General features: G+C 42.2%; 1 protein-coding gene across 5 annotated transcripts in view; it reads right to left on the reverse strand.

Moving 5' to 3' along the window:
* Positions 1–17,207, reverse strand: part of CDCA7L (cell division cycle associated 7 like) — a 202,993-nt gene that overhangs the window by 105,130 nt on the left and 80,656 nt on the right. For all 5 annotated transcript variants that reach the window (XM_067042652.1, XM_067042657.1, XM_067042655.1 and 2 more), the window contains one exon: positions 5,622–5,708. The gene's annotated coding sequence lies outside the window, so the exon portion shown is untranslated. The remainder of the gene's footprint in view (positions 1–5,621; positions 5,709–17,207) is intronic.

Genomic DNA, 17,207 nt, shown 5'->3' on the forward strand with positions numbered 1-17,207 from the left:
ATAATATACAACTGTAAAAAAGAGGAAGACTTCTGTGAGTTGATATGGTGTAATTTCCAGGATTTATTAAGTATAAAAAACTAAGCTCAAAAGCCTATTTATAGTATGATACCTTCACATGAGAAAGAAGGATATAAGAAAATATATGTATATCTGCTTACTTGTGAAAGAGAAACATAGGACTGATAAAACCAGAAATTAAACCCTGTAGGTTACTACAGAGAATGGGTGGGGATGGACTGGAAAAAATGGGGGAAGGGTAATGAGGCAGCACAAATGGGGAAAAAGCAACTTTTCTCTGAATATATGGTTTTTACAGCTCTGACTCAGAACCAAAGTAATATTTCACAAACTGCATAACACATATATGTGGAAACTAGAAAATGGTACAGATGAACCTATTTGCAGGGCAGGAATAGAAACAAAGATGTAGGGCTTCCCTGGTGGCTCAGTGGTTGAGAGTCCGCCTGCCGATGCAGGGGACATGGGTTCGTGCCCTGGTCCAGGAAGACCCCACATGCCGTGGAGCGGCTGGGCCCGTGAGCCATGGCTGCTAAGCCTGAGCGTCCAGAGCCTGTGCTCCGCAGCGGGAGAGGCCATGGCAGTGAGAGGCCCGCGTACCGCAAAAAAAAAAAAAAAAAAAAAAAAAAAAAAAAAAAAGGGTATTATGAGATTGTCAGATGTTAATATAGATCAAGAAACATATGAGGAGGTGCAATATAATTTTTCATAAAATACAGTAAACACATAGGATCATTTTAACCAGTGATTGCTTTTTAAAAAAATTTCACAAGTTGATTCCAAAAGAAAATTTTAACAGTGAAAAGTTTTGCAGGGCAGGAATAGAGATGCAGCCATAGAGAACAGACATGTGGACACAGGGAGAGGGGGCAGGCGGGATGAATTGGGAGACTGGGATTGACGTAAGTGCAACACAAAGACGTAGAGAACGGACATGTGGACACAGGGCGGCAAGGGGAGGGTGGGATGAATTGGGAGATTGGGACGGGACAGGATATATGTATACATATAGCTGATTCACTTCACTGTACAGAAGAAACTAATACCACATTGTAAAGCAATTATACTCCAATAAAAAAATATATATATAAAAAAAATCAGTCAGAACATGGAGGGAACCTGAAATGGAATACAAACAGTAATATGAACCTAAATGTATCACTAATGAATAATATAAGTATATTAAAGGGATGAGGAAAAAAGGAACTAACCTAAGTAAATTTGGAAGACATGATTTTGACTTCATACTATAAGGCTAAAAGCTAAAGATACCGTATACAGATGCCCTTGCTAGTAAATTTGTTTCTAACAGGGATGTGGGCTAGCTATTCTGAAACTATTTTATGTGTATACTAGAATTGAACAAATAAGACAAATACAAATACAGATAAAATGAGCCAGGTTTCTCACTGTCAGAAAGATGGTACAAATAAGGAAAGGGGAAAGAAAACTTCAAAAGAATGACCCCTATGGTATTGGATTAGTGTCAAAAGTATCACTATAAACTCATTTTAGTGTGTGTGTGTGTGTATAAATAGATAAATACAAAAATATAGATATATGTATGGGTTAGTATACATATACAATGTTCCTTGTGTGCTGGGACAGCCTAGAAACAATGATACCCTAGTAGCCATGAGCACATCTAGTGCTCAGACTCTGTTTCCTAAATACCATTCTCAAATAAAAGAACCAGGCTCCTTGGAGAAGTGGTTGATTCCAGGACCAGTGTAGGCAAAATACAAGATGAGCCTGGAACATCTTGGTATGCCAGAATACACAGAAATGCTCATGAAAGGATGGGGCCATGTCAACAGAACACTGAACTCACCTGAAAGAGATCCCAATGGCCAAAGCTGGAATAATTTTGAGCAAGAAAAGAAACAAAGATAGCACTGGATTATAACCTATAGAATAAAATAAATATCAGTGAGTCTACACTGATATAAACATTTTAGTAAATAAAGAGGGTAGAAGAGACAACCCTTCCTTACAGAAGAAATTCAGTTAATAAGTGTAAAAGGAATGGGTGAATAAGGAAAAAACTCCAGAGTAACAATAATTGTTGTGGGGATTAATGGATGCTAAAATTAGTAGGTGAAAATTTAAGAAGAAACAGGATATTTACATAGTCTTAAAATTTCTCCCCAAATATATTTATTGATGATAAATTGGAAAACAGTAATTTTACTGTGTAGAAGCTAGGAGATACCACCTTAACCAGCAATTAAGGTTAACATCTCTAGTAATAAGATATGGACATCAGGTACTCCCTGATGCTATGCAGAAAGGGCCCAAGATCACTTTCATAGTATTCCTGCTAAAAATGCCTAACCTCATCTAAGCATAAGAAGACATCAGATAAACCCAGGTTTGTAGAATGAGGCACATTGTGCAAAATAGTTAGTACTCTTCAAAAGTGACAAGGCCACAAGAGACAAGGGAAAGACTGAGAAACTGTCACAGACTGGAGGAGATAGAAGAGAAACAACTAAATCGAACGTGGGATCTTAGGACTGGGTCCTGGAATAGAAGAGTATGTTAGTGAAAATTCAAATAAGGTGAGTAGCTTTAGTTTACAGTATTGTGCTAATGTTTAATTTCCTTACATAACCTCCTGTGGTTATGGAAGAGGTTCAATTCGGGAGACTGAGTGAAGGATATATAGGAATTCTCTGTACAATTCTGCAACTTTTCTACAAGTGTAAAACTATTTCAAAAGAAAAAGGGGTTTTGTTTTTTAAAACCTTGCTGGACCTGAGGTTCCTTATCAAAAAAACGAGTGGTTTGCACCTTCTGTTTTCTAAGCTCTATTTTGGATATGAAATAATGAATCACCAATCACCACGCTAAACAAACATCACCCTTCTTCCATCAACATGTGCTTGAGCCATAATGATCATCTTGATTTACTAAAAAAAAAAGTATTTTGTTTCTGATGAAGGAAGCACTCCAGTGTACATACATTACTTTGAAGTAGTTGCTGGGATCGGTATTTCTTTAAGAAATGAACGAGATCCCTCCTAAATGCTGGCCATTTTCTTACCTCACCTCAAGTCAAGGTTGGAAGATTGAATAAGACCAGAAATTAATCACTGAACAATTTAATCAGTTACATCCTACGGCAACATCCATTTTCATATCAACAGCCACCAGGTATTGAGAATCTGCCCTGAACAGGGTACATCACCAGGCTGTATATAAGAAGACCTCTAATCCCTTAGAGGCACACAGTTGGAACTTGTTACTGACTCCATTTCTTCCAGACAAGGACCAAGGGGCTCAGAGGGAACAAGGAAGTGGAAAAAAGGGTACAAAGCATAAGATCTTTCCACCCCACTATTCTAGACACAAACAAGCTGAAGAAAACGTTAACAGCAGAAACCCAAAAAGAAGTCAATTCCTCACTCCACATTTTTATCTCAGTCATAATAATGAGGAGAGAAATAATGAAAAAACAGCTCAGGTTTCTCACCCCTCTTTTTTTAAACCAAAAGTTTGTTAAACTTGGGAGGTAGGGCATGAAGAGAGAAAAAGAGGGAAAGAGAGAGGGAGGGAGGGAGGGTACATGGGGGCGAGGGAGGGAGGAGTGGTAAACTTGCCAGCTCCAGTTAATGACATAGATAAAAGCGCACGGCCCGCCGAATTACCAAACACATACATATTCAAATAAATAAAACGACTTTCCCAAGAGCACCATTCATATTGTACCATAGAAGGAAATACTCTCTTCATTATTCACCTTTTTCCTATTTGTCTATTGGGGGAGGGAGGGTTCTCCTAGAAAGACAGCAAAAATCTTTCTTTGGTCCCTTAGCCCTAATTGATGGGCTGTTTTTATACAACAGTGCCATCTACTGGAATGACTCAGAATTACAGGACACTATAGAAATGATCAGCCTGTTTTCTGCTTCACTTTTAAAACAAGCTTAAAAAGTTAAGATCTCCATTCTCTGTTACTGTTACCCACGGCTCCATCTTATTAACAAATACATCAGTAGGGAGCAAAGCCCTAATCAAATCCTGGGTGTGCACTAAAACCACACAACAGCCTACAAATGTTACTCAAGGATTTCATATTGGAACAAATAGAAACAGACGCACATCTGGGAGTCTGAGTTTCTTTTTCTTTTGGAATTGAAAAAAATGTATTGCCAAGAAATTGTTATTTGTAGAAAGATAAGAACATTTAGAGAGGCCAAAGGGCTACATAGCCACCATAATTCTTCTTGTAACTAAGAGCTACCCTTTAGATTTCTGTAGGCATTTATTATTTACAATTGTAGTATCATACTGTATGTCATCCTATAAACTCTTCCATTAGCAAATAGTAATAATATGATAATTGTTATTTATACTCACCATTGTTCCAAAAATGTTAATTCTTATGGTTTAAGGTCAATGCACATCACTATTACATTTCAGTTCATTTGGACAACAGGGTCTCAGGACATCTTTAAGTGAGGACTTGATTCTCCCATGGGTGTTTATCTGTTTAATCAGCCTAAAACATCATCTATTAATAAGACGGCAAGAAAGTAAATACTTCTCCCCTTTCTAGGTCCCCCGTGTTTCAGACTCCTTCACATGTAAGAGGGGAAGTGGGGAGGCTGAATCACAAAACAGAAAATAAATGAAAAGACCAGTTTCAAAAAGTTTCTGAACCATGAGTCCTCAGGGGTTCCCTAAGTATTTAGCAACTGTAGGGAGGGAGTACATTGTAAAAGACTAATTCCAATTTTTAAGAGGAACATGGAGGTCACTAGAATTATCTTGAATGCCTCTGCTTTTCAGAAAGAAATTTATAAGCCACAAGCCACTGAATGATTTCCTCCAAAATTATTCAAAGTTCCAAAAAGAGCAGTATTATTACCAGTTAGGCATTATTAAAGCAAAGATCCTCAGTGCCTATGGGTTCAATTGGTTAGCGGTGCCCTTTCCTCTACATGTTTGCTTGATCTGGGTATGGAGTATATGTGCCTATTTTGTAGAACTTGGAAGATAATTTCATTTTTTAAAGGCTGCTATAGGTTTATGGTTGTTCTATAACTACTTCTTTGACAAATTTTGGCTTGTATTAATGATTTACTTGATTCTGAGGCCTTGTTCAGGAATACAACCTTCAACTAGAAGACCATTCCTTTGGGAAAATATGCAACACTTAGCAATGATATACTTCACAAAGTGGTTTCCAGGAGACCACTGTGGAAATAAAAACTAGTGTGTCTGTACTTGATTTTGGAGTTGCCAACTAAAAATTGGCACTTGCCATCTGTTTCTACTAGAATGAAGTCATCAGCCGCTGCCGTCACTGACCTTCAGCACACCCTGACAAGAGTTCAGGGCAGAGATCAGGAATGAGGCACTCTGAGCTCTGGGAAAAACTGGCAGAACAGGCCTTCAGAGAGTTAAGACATTTTCAGGAGAAAATTTTATGAACCCAATTTCTTGCATCTTCTCATACCTAGAAAAGCACTAAAATCATTAACGGAGATATCCTCTCCTCGGGACTAGCAGCAACCTTCTGCCAAAATGTGTGCTTGACTGCACGTAGCCCCTTTACCAGAATCACACAGAGATTGCCCCCCTCCACCACCTACCTCCTCGGAGCTCTCTGCGAGGCTGTCTCCCGGTTATAGTCCACATCGTGCTCCGCAAGCAACACGTTCTTTTCAGTCGTTAGAGCTCTGTGAAGACAAACATGATTCCTCATATCTTACAGAAGGCAAATGAAGTCTCGGAGCACAAGGGACTTTGTCTCCCAAGAAACAGAGCAGAGGCTACCCCTCCATCTTCCTTCCACAGTGCATTTTTCTTAAGTTATATTCTTGGCCTATAACAGTGGAGGGTGTGGACCTGCGTGCCTGGGTTGGAGTCTGCTGAAAGTCTGTGCTTTCCTTAACGGTGCATTACGCAAGTTAATCCCTCTGTACTGAGCGCTCTTATCAGTAAGAAGGGATGATGACAATATGGTACATAATCTCATAGAATTGTTATGATGATTAAATAAACTAATATAGTATTTAGAACAGTGCCTGGCAGATTAAAAAAAATCCCTCAATAAATATTAGCTATCATTATCTACATGGTCAATAAAATCACATACTGATAGTTATTTCAAGTACTCAAAAACATCAGCAAAGGCATTAACACAATTTAAATGACATTCATCAAGTCAGCAATTTCCATTTGATGGGTTCCTACTAGATGCCAGACACATTACAGATTTTCTCTTATTTGCTCTTTTATCTCTGTTTTAGCGATGGCAAACCAGAGTCTCAGAAAAATTAACTAACTTTCTTAAGCCCATACAGCCACCAAGTGCCAAAGCCTGGCTGAAACTCGAGGCTCCCCCACTGCTAAGGCCTGCAGACGTTCCAGCCATAAGCTAGATGACAGCACAGCAAACTGAAGTTAACCTTGCTGCATTGTTTATCTCATAAAAGAACAACCGTTTGGCTCAGAGTTCAAAAGACGCACTTCTGATTGTGATGTACCACAAATTTCTTTTTAAACTATAGCTCAGGGCTTCCCTGGTGGCGCAGTGGTTAAGAATCTGCCTGCCAATGCAGGCGACATGGGTTCGAGCCCTGGTCCGGGAAGATCCCACATGCTGCGGAGCAACTAAGCCCGTGCGCCACAACTACTGAGCCTGCGTGCCTAGAGCCCGTGCTCTGCAATGAAGAGAAGCCACCACCATGAGAAGCCCGCGCACCGCAATGAAGTGTAGTCCCCGCTCCCTGCACCTAGAGAAAGCCCACGTGCAGCAGTGAAGACCCAACGCAGCCAAAAAAAAAAATAAAATAAAACAAACAAAAAATAAATTTAAACTATAGCTCATTTTAAGCTATGTCATTCTCTGAGTGTTAGTGTTTGAGTGGACCCAGTGCCAGACCTTGTACCAGGGCCTAGGAACAAGACACAGTCCCTGAGTTCAAGTTGTTCAAAGGCTTGGGAGAAGGGGGAGTCAGACCACTAGTGGGAAACTGTAGTGCATAATGGAAATGGTTCCCAAGTACTATAGACTAAGATGCTAGAGGGATATATTTCTTAGGAGGGGTACCAACCCAGCCTTGTGGGGTAAACGGTGGGTGGGGAACATCAACAATTTTTCTGGAGGAATGGATAGATGAGCTAATACTTTCCCTATCCCATCAGGTTGAAAATAGCACCAGCCAGCACATGATCATGACCTGATCATCAGGAGGCATGCACCTAAGACCCGTTATCTTATGTAATCCTCACTACAATTCTCTAGGGGTAGTACTATTATTCCCATTTTGCAGGTGAGAAAATTGATGCTTTGAGAAACTGAGTAAGTTGTCTAATGTCACCCAGTTGGTAAGTGGTGTGCCCAGGACTTAAACCTGGTCCGTCTGACCAATACGCCCAGGCCATTAACCACTCCGTTGGACTGCCTCCATGCTTACATTGTTTTATTGTGTTTGGTGTAGATGAATCTGAATTATAACTTTGCCTTCATACATATCTGTAGATTGCTGTTTCACCTGTTTCAACAAGCATTATTTCATAAATAAACAACTGTCATTCAAAAAGAAAAGTTCTTGGGGCTTCCCTGGTGGCGCAGTGGTTGAGAATCCGCCTGCCGATGCAGGGGACACGGGTTCGTGCCCCGGTCCGGGAAGATCCCACATGCCGCGGAGCGACTGGGCCCGTGATCCATGGCCGCTGAGCCTGTGCGTCCGGAGCCTGTGCTCCGCAACGGGAGAGGCCACAACAGTGAGAGGCCCGCGTACCGCAAAAAAAAAAAAAAGAAAAGTTCTTAGTCACAACTATTAACGTTAATAGGCTGAACCCAGGGCACTGCCTTTTCCTAACGCTTACAAAGGTACACAGTTCTTGCATCGTTCCCCATGCAGCACAATAGGTTGGTAAACCTGGGAAAGGATACTTCAGGTTTGAATTGACTTGGTGGATCCAGATCCCCAGTCTTCTAAGTTCTGTTTGACGGATTTGCAGCTTTTCATTTGGAAGCTTGTACAAGGCAACACAAGGTTATGGGAAAACAGACTGGTCTAACCTTGGTCTGATTCCTTGAGAAATCTGCAAAAGGAGGTCAGTTACTTAAGGCCCTCATGATGTCCTCTTACGTCAGCATGAATCAAGATCAACCAGATGAACAGCTATCCAAAAAGGAGGACGCTGGAATATTTAGCAAGATGAATTAGCTGGAAGGTAGAATATGAGCAAAGCATGATGAGTGCAACATTCAATAACCAGCCAGCTGCTCTGGCCAGATTCTCTTCTGGAGCATAATTGTGGCCAAGGTCTGGCCCCTGACTCCCTTCCTTCTGTCATCTCCTTCAACCTCCCCTTCTCCCCCTCCCCTCCCCCCATCTCAAAACATCATCACCACTCTCAATCCATCCACAACAAGGCTCTGGCAGCTCCCCCTACACAAGTCAGGCTCTTTCTGACCTCCCAGCTACTACACAAGTATTTGCCTCTCGCTCTTTCCCTGGCATGTCATTCTGCACATGTCCTTGACCTCTGGCTTCTCACTCTCTCCTCAAGGTTAATTCCCATTCAGATCCTCTCCAGAGATTCCTTTGAGTCCTCATTAAAAGAATCAGGAGCTTTCTCTTTGGACTTTCCACTGAGCCCTCTGAAAGCCTTTATTCCTTTCCTGATACCACTGTTCAAATTCCTTGCTGCACATCTGCTTCCCTGATGAACCATGCAGACTGGAGGGCAAGAATCATATTCTATTCATCTTGAACTCACTTCATTTTGAAGAGTGCCTACTACAGGTTGGGTACTCAACAATCGAATGGATGGATGGATGGTATTAACTTGAATCAAGGACTCATCACACACTCTCTAAACAAGTCAGGAAGGAAACTCCTCAGTAAAAGCACCATCAACTGCTTAAGAATTAAGGATAAAGGAATTTCCAGCTTCAAGAAGAAAACATTTAAGAAGGAGTCCATACTTACAGGAAACTTTGGCCCAGTGATTCCCCACCCACACCCAGTCCAGGCCAGTTGTTATAGCTCATTGATGCAGACTAAAAATAGAAAAAATTATGAGGAGCATTTAAATTCCATTTGCAGATGTCCTAGAAGTAACAAGGCCACCTTAAATAGGAAAAACAACAACAATAACTTAAAAAGAAAATGGCAGATATTCAAGATTAAAAAATGATGGCAGGCTCTGGATATGGTAAAAGAAAAATGGACCATTCTACTCTGTCAGCTTCTGAATTCTAGTCCTTCCCCTGACGGACAAGAGCTGAGAGGCCAAAGGGGTTTTCAATGCTCTACATTTGTGTTGCTGGTGAAATTCCATAAATGAGAAAAAAAGAAAAGGCACTTCTCTCCCTGCTTAAGATCTTCAGCAAGACTGCATTTAAGACTGTGTGGGAGTGAGGCTGTCGACGCTATTTCCTTACCATTTCAACCGTGATTGTGACTCAGTTCTCAGGCCTCCGAAAAAAACAGACCAGGATGGTGTCTGTCAGGCAGACTCCGCGATTACTGCCCCCACTTGTAGTAATTCTTATTTGCGTACAGAGCACTTTGTGTCTTTAAATTCTACCAGTCTCTGCTGGTGGTTCCTTTACCACTTGCTCCTGGGGAGGAGATTACTGCAAATGTGCACGATGTATCCACTATATACAGTATCGTGTGAAGCTTGCTTTTATTGCCTTCAGCCTTTTCTTTCTTACAATTTATTTTAATATGTTTGGAATTATTATCCTAAACATTAGCCAGCTGGCCCGCTGGGGTTTCCTTTGCTGGATTCCAGGTGTCTCTTTTTCTAATCCTCTCTTCATGGATAATCCACTCTAATGCTTCTTGGCTGTTGAGGGGGTTTTGCTATTACTACCTGTTGATTAGAAATTCACTTCATCCTGTGTAGGTGGTTCTAATTTATTTGAGTCAGCTGAGGTCAGAGTTTAGCCATGAGATTTTCTTTCTTCTTTCCAGATTTCTGGATGCTTACTTGTCTTTTCAACTTTTTTTTTCTCCTGAGCTACAATTCAGGTGGTCTTTGAAATCAGCCTCTAAGAACCCCCTCTCCCTCCCCACCCCCCAAAAGAAGAAAAAAGAAGAAAAAAAAGAACAGTATGAAAGGAGGAGAAAGCTATATGGTAAGATCTGAGAAACAGAAAGGCTTTTATTTCAGCTGTTCAGATACCAGGTATATATGGCTTTTGTCTTGCCAACCACTGGGCCTTCAGTGTCCTTGCTGAGGGCTGCCTTGGTCAGAGTGCTGGAGAGTTTGTCCCTCAGACATTATGAGTGGAGTCCAGGAGGAGAACAGGCCACAGACGGTGCTTTCAATCATCACAGGTCACCAGGATGCAAAGGGTCAGGAGAACCGAGCAGGATCCTGATGCCCTACTGTCCGCTTTGAGTCCCTGCAGTTGGGTCACACGGTGGTCAGTCAAGCTGGGTGTGACGTGGCGGGAGCACCAAAGCTGAGTGTTCCTGATGGGGGTTGCCCACCCCTGCTGAGACTTTAATGCAGCGGACTTTCTCCAGGATCCTCTGGGGAGAGCACAAAATGAATCATGCTTCTCAACACCGGTTTCAGGAAGAGGTGCCAGGGTCTCTCTAGTCAGTGCATTTCTGTATTGAAGAATCTGCAGTCTGTATTTGTCCTAAGGTGTCCGCAATTTACAATAGGATAACCACTGGCTACATTTCACTTGAAAATCTAAAGAGTTTTCTAAAATTACTATTATACGTTTCGGAATAACACTCTCTGCCCCCGTTTCTTGATATCCCCACACTGGGAAAGGGGTGCTTTTATTCTGTCTATAGCTACATTTTGAAAGTTTTAAGGTTTGTGTGGATACTTCCTCAGGGGACTCTGTTATTTATATCTGGCTATTCTCTCAATCTGGCATAGTGCTTCATGCTTACTAGATAATTAATAAAAAGAGGGAAGAAGTGAAGGAAAGAGAGAAAGCAGGAGGGGGCAGGAGAAGGAGGAGGGGGAGAGGAGAGAGAGGAAGAAGAGGGGGAAGAAAGAGAAAGGGAGGGAAGGAATAATATGTGCTCATTATAGAGACTTGGAAAACGTAAAAAGGTACAAAAAAGAAAACAATTACTCAAAATCCCACTGAGAAATAACGTTTGTTAATGGTTTGTTCTCTGTACTATTCCGGCCATTTTCTGTGTTTACTTTTTTGTTTCATTGTTTACAAAGTTCAGATGACACCGATATGTGTTCAACTTTGTTTCCTGCCTTTTATTTTTTTAAATAAATTTATTTATTGTTGGCTGTGTTGGGTCTTCATTTCTGCGCGAGGGCTTTCTCTAGTTGAGACAAGCGGGGGCCACTCTTCATAGCGGTGCGCGGGCCTCTCTGTCGCGGCCTCTCTCGCTGCGGAGCACAGGTGCCAGACGCGCAGGCTCAGCAGTTGTGGCTCACGGGCCCAGTTGCTCCGCGGCATGTGGGATCTTCCCAGACCAGGGCTCAAACCTGTGTCCCTCGCATCGGCAGGCGGACTCTCAACCACTGCGCCACCAGGGAAGCCCTGTTTCCTACCTTTTAAACTCACCTTTTACTGCCAGTGCTTTCGCAAGTTCAAACTGTTGAAAGTAACATTTTTAATGGCTAGATACTATTTTACTCTTCGAATATTTTGCAATACCATTGCTTCTTGAACCATTTTCCTACTGTAAGTTCCTGGTGGTTTTCATATATCTGTTTGAAATAGATTTTCTTCTCCTCTGAGGTGTTACTGTTTCAGTGATTTTTCAAAAGGTAGTAGTAACATGTATGGAACATATTTAGCACTTGAAATTATCCTGTATTTAGTATAAAATGTCACATTACTTACAAACCAGAATTGGTTCAATATTCAAATATACTCATACAAATGAGGCTATTACCTGCCCGGGAAATTAAAAGTTTAACACATATTTTGAAAATAAGAGGTTTTATGTTTGAACATTTGATATTCTATTGGTTATTGGTCATGTGGAGCCACATCCTTCATTCTACCACCCCACCATGTGATACTTGTGATTATGATTATAATATGACTTTGACAGAACTTATCAAAAAACAGTGTACTGTATATTTCCCATAAAGAGTTATATTGTCAAAAATCTTTACTGATGCTATGACTCTCCAAATACAGACCTCTTACCTTTAGTACTTCACATTCAATTCTTTTTGGTGGTTTGGCCACCTAACTGCTTTGGTAAATTTTCTACAGTCAAAAAGTTACAATTAAAATAATGCTGAACATTATTCTACTTAATATTGATTTTTCTGAGTTGCTTCCTCTTTCCTAGTGAGGCTTTTAACAAATTACTAACAAATACCATATATCAATAGGTGTATTTAATAAAGATAAGCAAAGCCAATCCTGAAACCGTGTACAAGCCCCTGTGTCTTTGTCTTTTGAAGTGAAATGCTGACTCAAGAGTTAAAGATTAGCAAATGTGAAGATGGAGAAACAAAGAATAGCTGTTGGGCTGGGGAACTGGTAACAATTTATACTATAAATCTACCACGTAGCCGAATCACCGAATTCCCAGTTCCCTGGAATCTATAGAGAAAGGCTTGACACACATTCCTAAGTTGTTTTTACAGGAAGCAGAGCCCACCAGATGAAAACTGCTGACCACAAGAATGTAGATCCCAGACTGGCTGAAACCAGAAAGTTGATGATGCTTGAAACGTCACCTTGGCGCCAACCAATCAGAGACTGTGTACAAGCTGATCACTCCCTGCTCCCCGAACACTGTTAAGACTCCTCGCTACCCCCCCTCAAGGGTGGGACACACAGTCTTGAGGGCTTTAGCCATCTGTGGCCCCCTTTGCCTGGCAAAGCAATAAAGCTATTCTTTTCTACTTCACCTAAAACTCTGTCTCCGCATTTCTATTCAGCACCAGTGAACAGAGGCTGAGTTTTGGCAACAGTCTTAAAATTAATTAAGCAAATTATATTTTCTAAAAACTACTAAGGTAATTGATCTTCGAAGGTTTTTCTCAGGAAACTAAGTTTACCTCTCCTACAACAAGGATGGGCCAATAGTTCAGAAGAAAGAGACATTGACCAGTTTGCCTGCATTTTAATTTTAAATTTCTCGGCACAAATACGCCTTGTTATAATGTGTTTGATAAGGAACTATCAACCTGCCTTGCAGTCACTCTCTCTCCAAGTGTTCTCTCCTGAGAGACTCAGGGGAATGGAACAGAGACTAGTTGGATAAGGAGAAGAGGAGAGAAGACTGAGCCGCCCTGAAGACCTCACTCCTTTGGGAAAGGGCCCAAGAAAGCCTTCCATGTGTGGATGCACCTTAATTCCACGATTCTACCTCTCTCATTTTACTGTGATTCTCTACTGAGAGGAATGAATGTTTTCCACTCTGATGACCCCTCCACGTTAAGACTCTGTTGTTTTTATCCCTGTGTCCCCAAAACCCAGCAGAACACCAGGCGTGCTGAGCACCCCATTTTAATATTTGTCCTAAGAAGCAACAGGGGAACAAAGAGGACTCTAACTTAGCGTCTTTAAAAAAAAAAGTTACTTGAAAAAAATCAAAGCACCTAAAGTATGGGAGTTATTTCAGGATAATCACTAACAAAAATGATTTGGTTAAAAACATACTGCCTAAGGAGGACCTTCAAGATGGAGGAAGAGTACGACATGGAGAGCACCTTCCTCCCCACAAATACATCAAAAATACATCTACACGTGGAACAACTCCTACAGAACACCTACTGAACGCTGGCAGAAGACCTCAGACTTCCCCAAAGGCAAGAAACTCCCCACGTACCTGGGTAGGGCAAAAGACAAAAGAAAAAAACAGAGACAAAAGAATAGGGACAGGACCTGCACCAGTGGGAGGGAGCTGTGAAGGAGGAAAAGTTTCCACACACTAGGAAGCCCCCTCACTGGTGGGGACACCAGGAGAGAAGCTTTGGAACCTTGGAGGAGAGCACAGAAACAGGGGTGCGGAGCGCAAAGCGGAGAGATTCCCGCAGAGGATTGGTACCGACCAGCACTCACCAGCCCAAGAGGCTTGTCTGCTCACCCGCCGGGGCTGGCGGGGGCTGGGAGCTGAGGCTCGGGCTTCGGAGGTCGGATCCCAGGGAGAGGACAGGGGTTGGCAGCGTGAACACAGCCTGAAGGGGCTAGTGCACCACAGCTAGCAAGGAGGGAGTCTGGGAAAAAGTCCGGAACTGCCTAAGAGCCAAGAGACCATTGTTTTGGGGTGTGCAAGGAGAGGTGCTCCTTGCTCTGCATGCCCATAGATGGCAGAGCACTGTCTTAGCAAGCTCCACAGGTGGGCACAAGCCGTGGCTATCATCTCGACCCCAGAGGTGGGCACAGACCGCTATTGCTGCCGCCACTGCCACCAAGGGTCTTCCGTAGAAGAACAGGTCACTACCCACACCCTCCCGGGAGCCTGAGCAGCCCGCCACTGCCAAGGTCCCGTGATCCAGGGACAACTTCCCTGGGAGAATGCACGGCACGCCTCAGGCTGGTGCAACATCATGCTGGCCTCTGCCGCTGCAGGCTCGCCCCACATCCCACTTATGACTATGTACTCCTCCTTCTCCCCCAGTCTGAGTGACTAAGAGAGCCCTAATCAGCTGCTGCTTTAACCTCCTCTTGTCTGGGCAGGGAACAAATGCCTGAGGGTGGCCTACACACAGAGGCAGGGTCAAAACCAAAGCTGAACCCCAGGAGGTGTGGGAACAAAGAAGAGAAAGGGAAATCTCTCCATGCAGCCTCAGGAGCAACAGATTAAATCCCTGCAATCAGCTTGGTAAACCCTGCATCTGTGGAATGCCTGAATACACAATGAGTGTTCCCAAAATTGAGGCTGTGGACTTTGGGGGCAACTGTGGACTTGAGGTTCACTTTTGATTTGTTTTTGGTTTTATATGTATCTCACTTTTGTTTTTAATGCTTGTTTTCATTTGTGGGTTTGTTTATTGGCTTGGTTGCTCTCTTCCTTTTATTTATTTTTTCTCTTTCTGTGAACGTGTGTATGTTTCTTTGTGTGATTTTGTCTATTTAGTTTTGCTTTTAACATTTGCCTTGCAGTTCTGTTTGTTCTTTTTTTTTCTTTTTTTCTTCCTTTTCTTCCAGGCTGTGTGGCTGGCAGGGTCATGGTGCTCCAGCCAGCTGTTGGGCCTGAGCCTCCAAGGTGGGAGAACTGAGTCCAGGACAGTGGACAACCAGAGACCTCCCAGCCCCATGTAATAGTAATTGGCAAGAGCTCTTCCAGAGGCCTCTGTCTCAACACTAAGACCCAGCTCCACCCAACAACCAGTAAGCTCCTGTGCTGGACGCCCCATGCCAAACAACTAGCAAGACAGGAACACAACCACACCCATTAGCAGACAGGCTGCCTAAAATCATAATAAGGTCACAGACACCCCAAAACACACCACCGGATGCAGCCCTGCCCACCAGAGGAACAAGATCCAGCACCACCCATCCGAACACAGGTGACAGGAAGCCTACACAAGCCACTGAACCAACCTCACCCACTGGGGGCAGACACCAAAAACAATGGGAACTACAAACCTGCAGCCTGCGAAACGGACACCCCAAACACAGGAAGTTAACAAAATGAGAAGACAGAGAAATATGCAGCAAATGAAGGAGCAAGGTAAAAACCCACCAGACCAAACAAGTGAAGAGGAAATAGGCAGTTTACCTGAAAAATAATTCAGAGTAATGATAGTAAAGATGATCCAAAATCTCAGAAACAGAATGGAGAAAATACAAGAAACGTTTTAACAAAAACCTAAAAGAACTAAAGAGCAAACAAACAATGATGAACAACACAATAAATGAAATTTAAAATACTCTACAAGGAATCAATAGCAGAATAACTGAGGCAGAAGAACAGATAAGTGAACTGGAAGACAGAATAAGGGAAATAACTGCTGCAGAGCAGAATAAAGAAAAAAGAATTAAGGACAGTCTCAGAGACCTCTGGGACAACATTAAACACAGCAACATTCGAATTACAGGTGTCCCAGAAGAAGATGAGAAAAAGAAAGGGCCTGAGAAAATATCTGAAGAGATTATAGTGGAAAACTTCCCTAACATGGGAAAAAAAAATAGTCAATCAAGTCCAGGAAGTGCAGAGAGTCCCATACAGGAAAAACCCAAGGAGAAACATGCCAAGACACATATTAATCAAACTATCAAAAATTAAACACACAGAAAAAATATTAAAAGCAACAAGAGAAAAGCAACAAACAACATACAGGGGAATCCCCATAAGGTTAACAGCTGATCCTTTAGCAGAAACTTTGCAAGCCAGAAGGGAGTGGCAGGAAATATTTAAAGTGGTGAAAGGGAAAAACCTACAACTAAGATTACTCTACCCAGCAAGGATCTCATTCAGAATTGACAGAGAAATTAAAACCTTTACAGACAAGCAAAAGTTAAGAGAATTCAGCACCACCAAACCAGCTTTACAACAAATGCTAAAGGAACTTCTCTAGGCAGGAAACACAAGAGAAGGAAAAGACTTACAAAAACAAACGCAAAACAATTAAGAAAATGGTAATAGGAATATACATATCGATAATTACCTTAAAAGTAAATGGATTAAACTCTCCAACCAAAAGTCACAGACTGGCTGAATGGATACAAAAACAAGACCCATATATATGCTGGGTCTACAAGAGACCCACTTCAAACCTAGGGAAAAGGGGAAAGTGAGGGGATGGAAAAAGATAGTCCATGCAAATGGAAATCAAAAGAAAGCTGGAGTAGCAATACTCATATCAGAAAAAAACAGACTTTAAAATAAAGACTGGGCTTCCCTGGTGGCGCAGTGGTTGAGAATCCACCTGCCGATGCAGGAGACACGGGTTCGTGCCCTGGTCCGGGAAGATCCCACATGCCGTGGAGCAACTAAGCCCGTGAGCCATGGCCGCCAGGCCTGCGCGTCCGGAGCCTGTGCTCCGCAACGGGAGAGGCCACAACAGTGAGAGGCCCGCATACAGCAAAATAAATAAATAAATAAAATAAAGACTATTACAAGAGACAAAGAAGGACACTATATAACAATCAAGGGATCAATCCAAGAAGAAGATATAACAATTGTAAATATTTATGCACCCAACATAGGAGCACCTCAATACATAAGGCAAATGCTAGCAGCCATAAAAGGGGAAATCAACAGTAACACAGTACTAGTAGTGGACTTTAACACCCAACTTAC

This window comes from Kogia breviceps, chromosome 9 (assembly GCF_026419965.1).
Source record: "Kogia breviceps isolate mKogBre1 chromosome 9, mKogBre1 haplotype 1, whole genome shotgun sequence".
NCBI classification, from domain to species: domain Eukaryota; kingdom Metazoa; phylum Chordata; class Mammalia; order Artiodactyla; family Physeteridae; genus Kogia; species Kogia breviceps.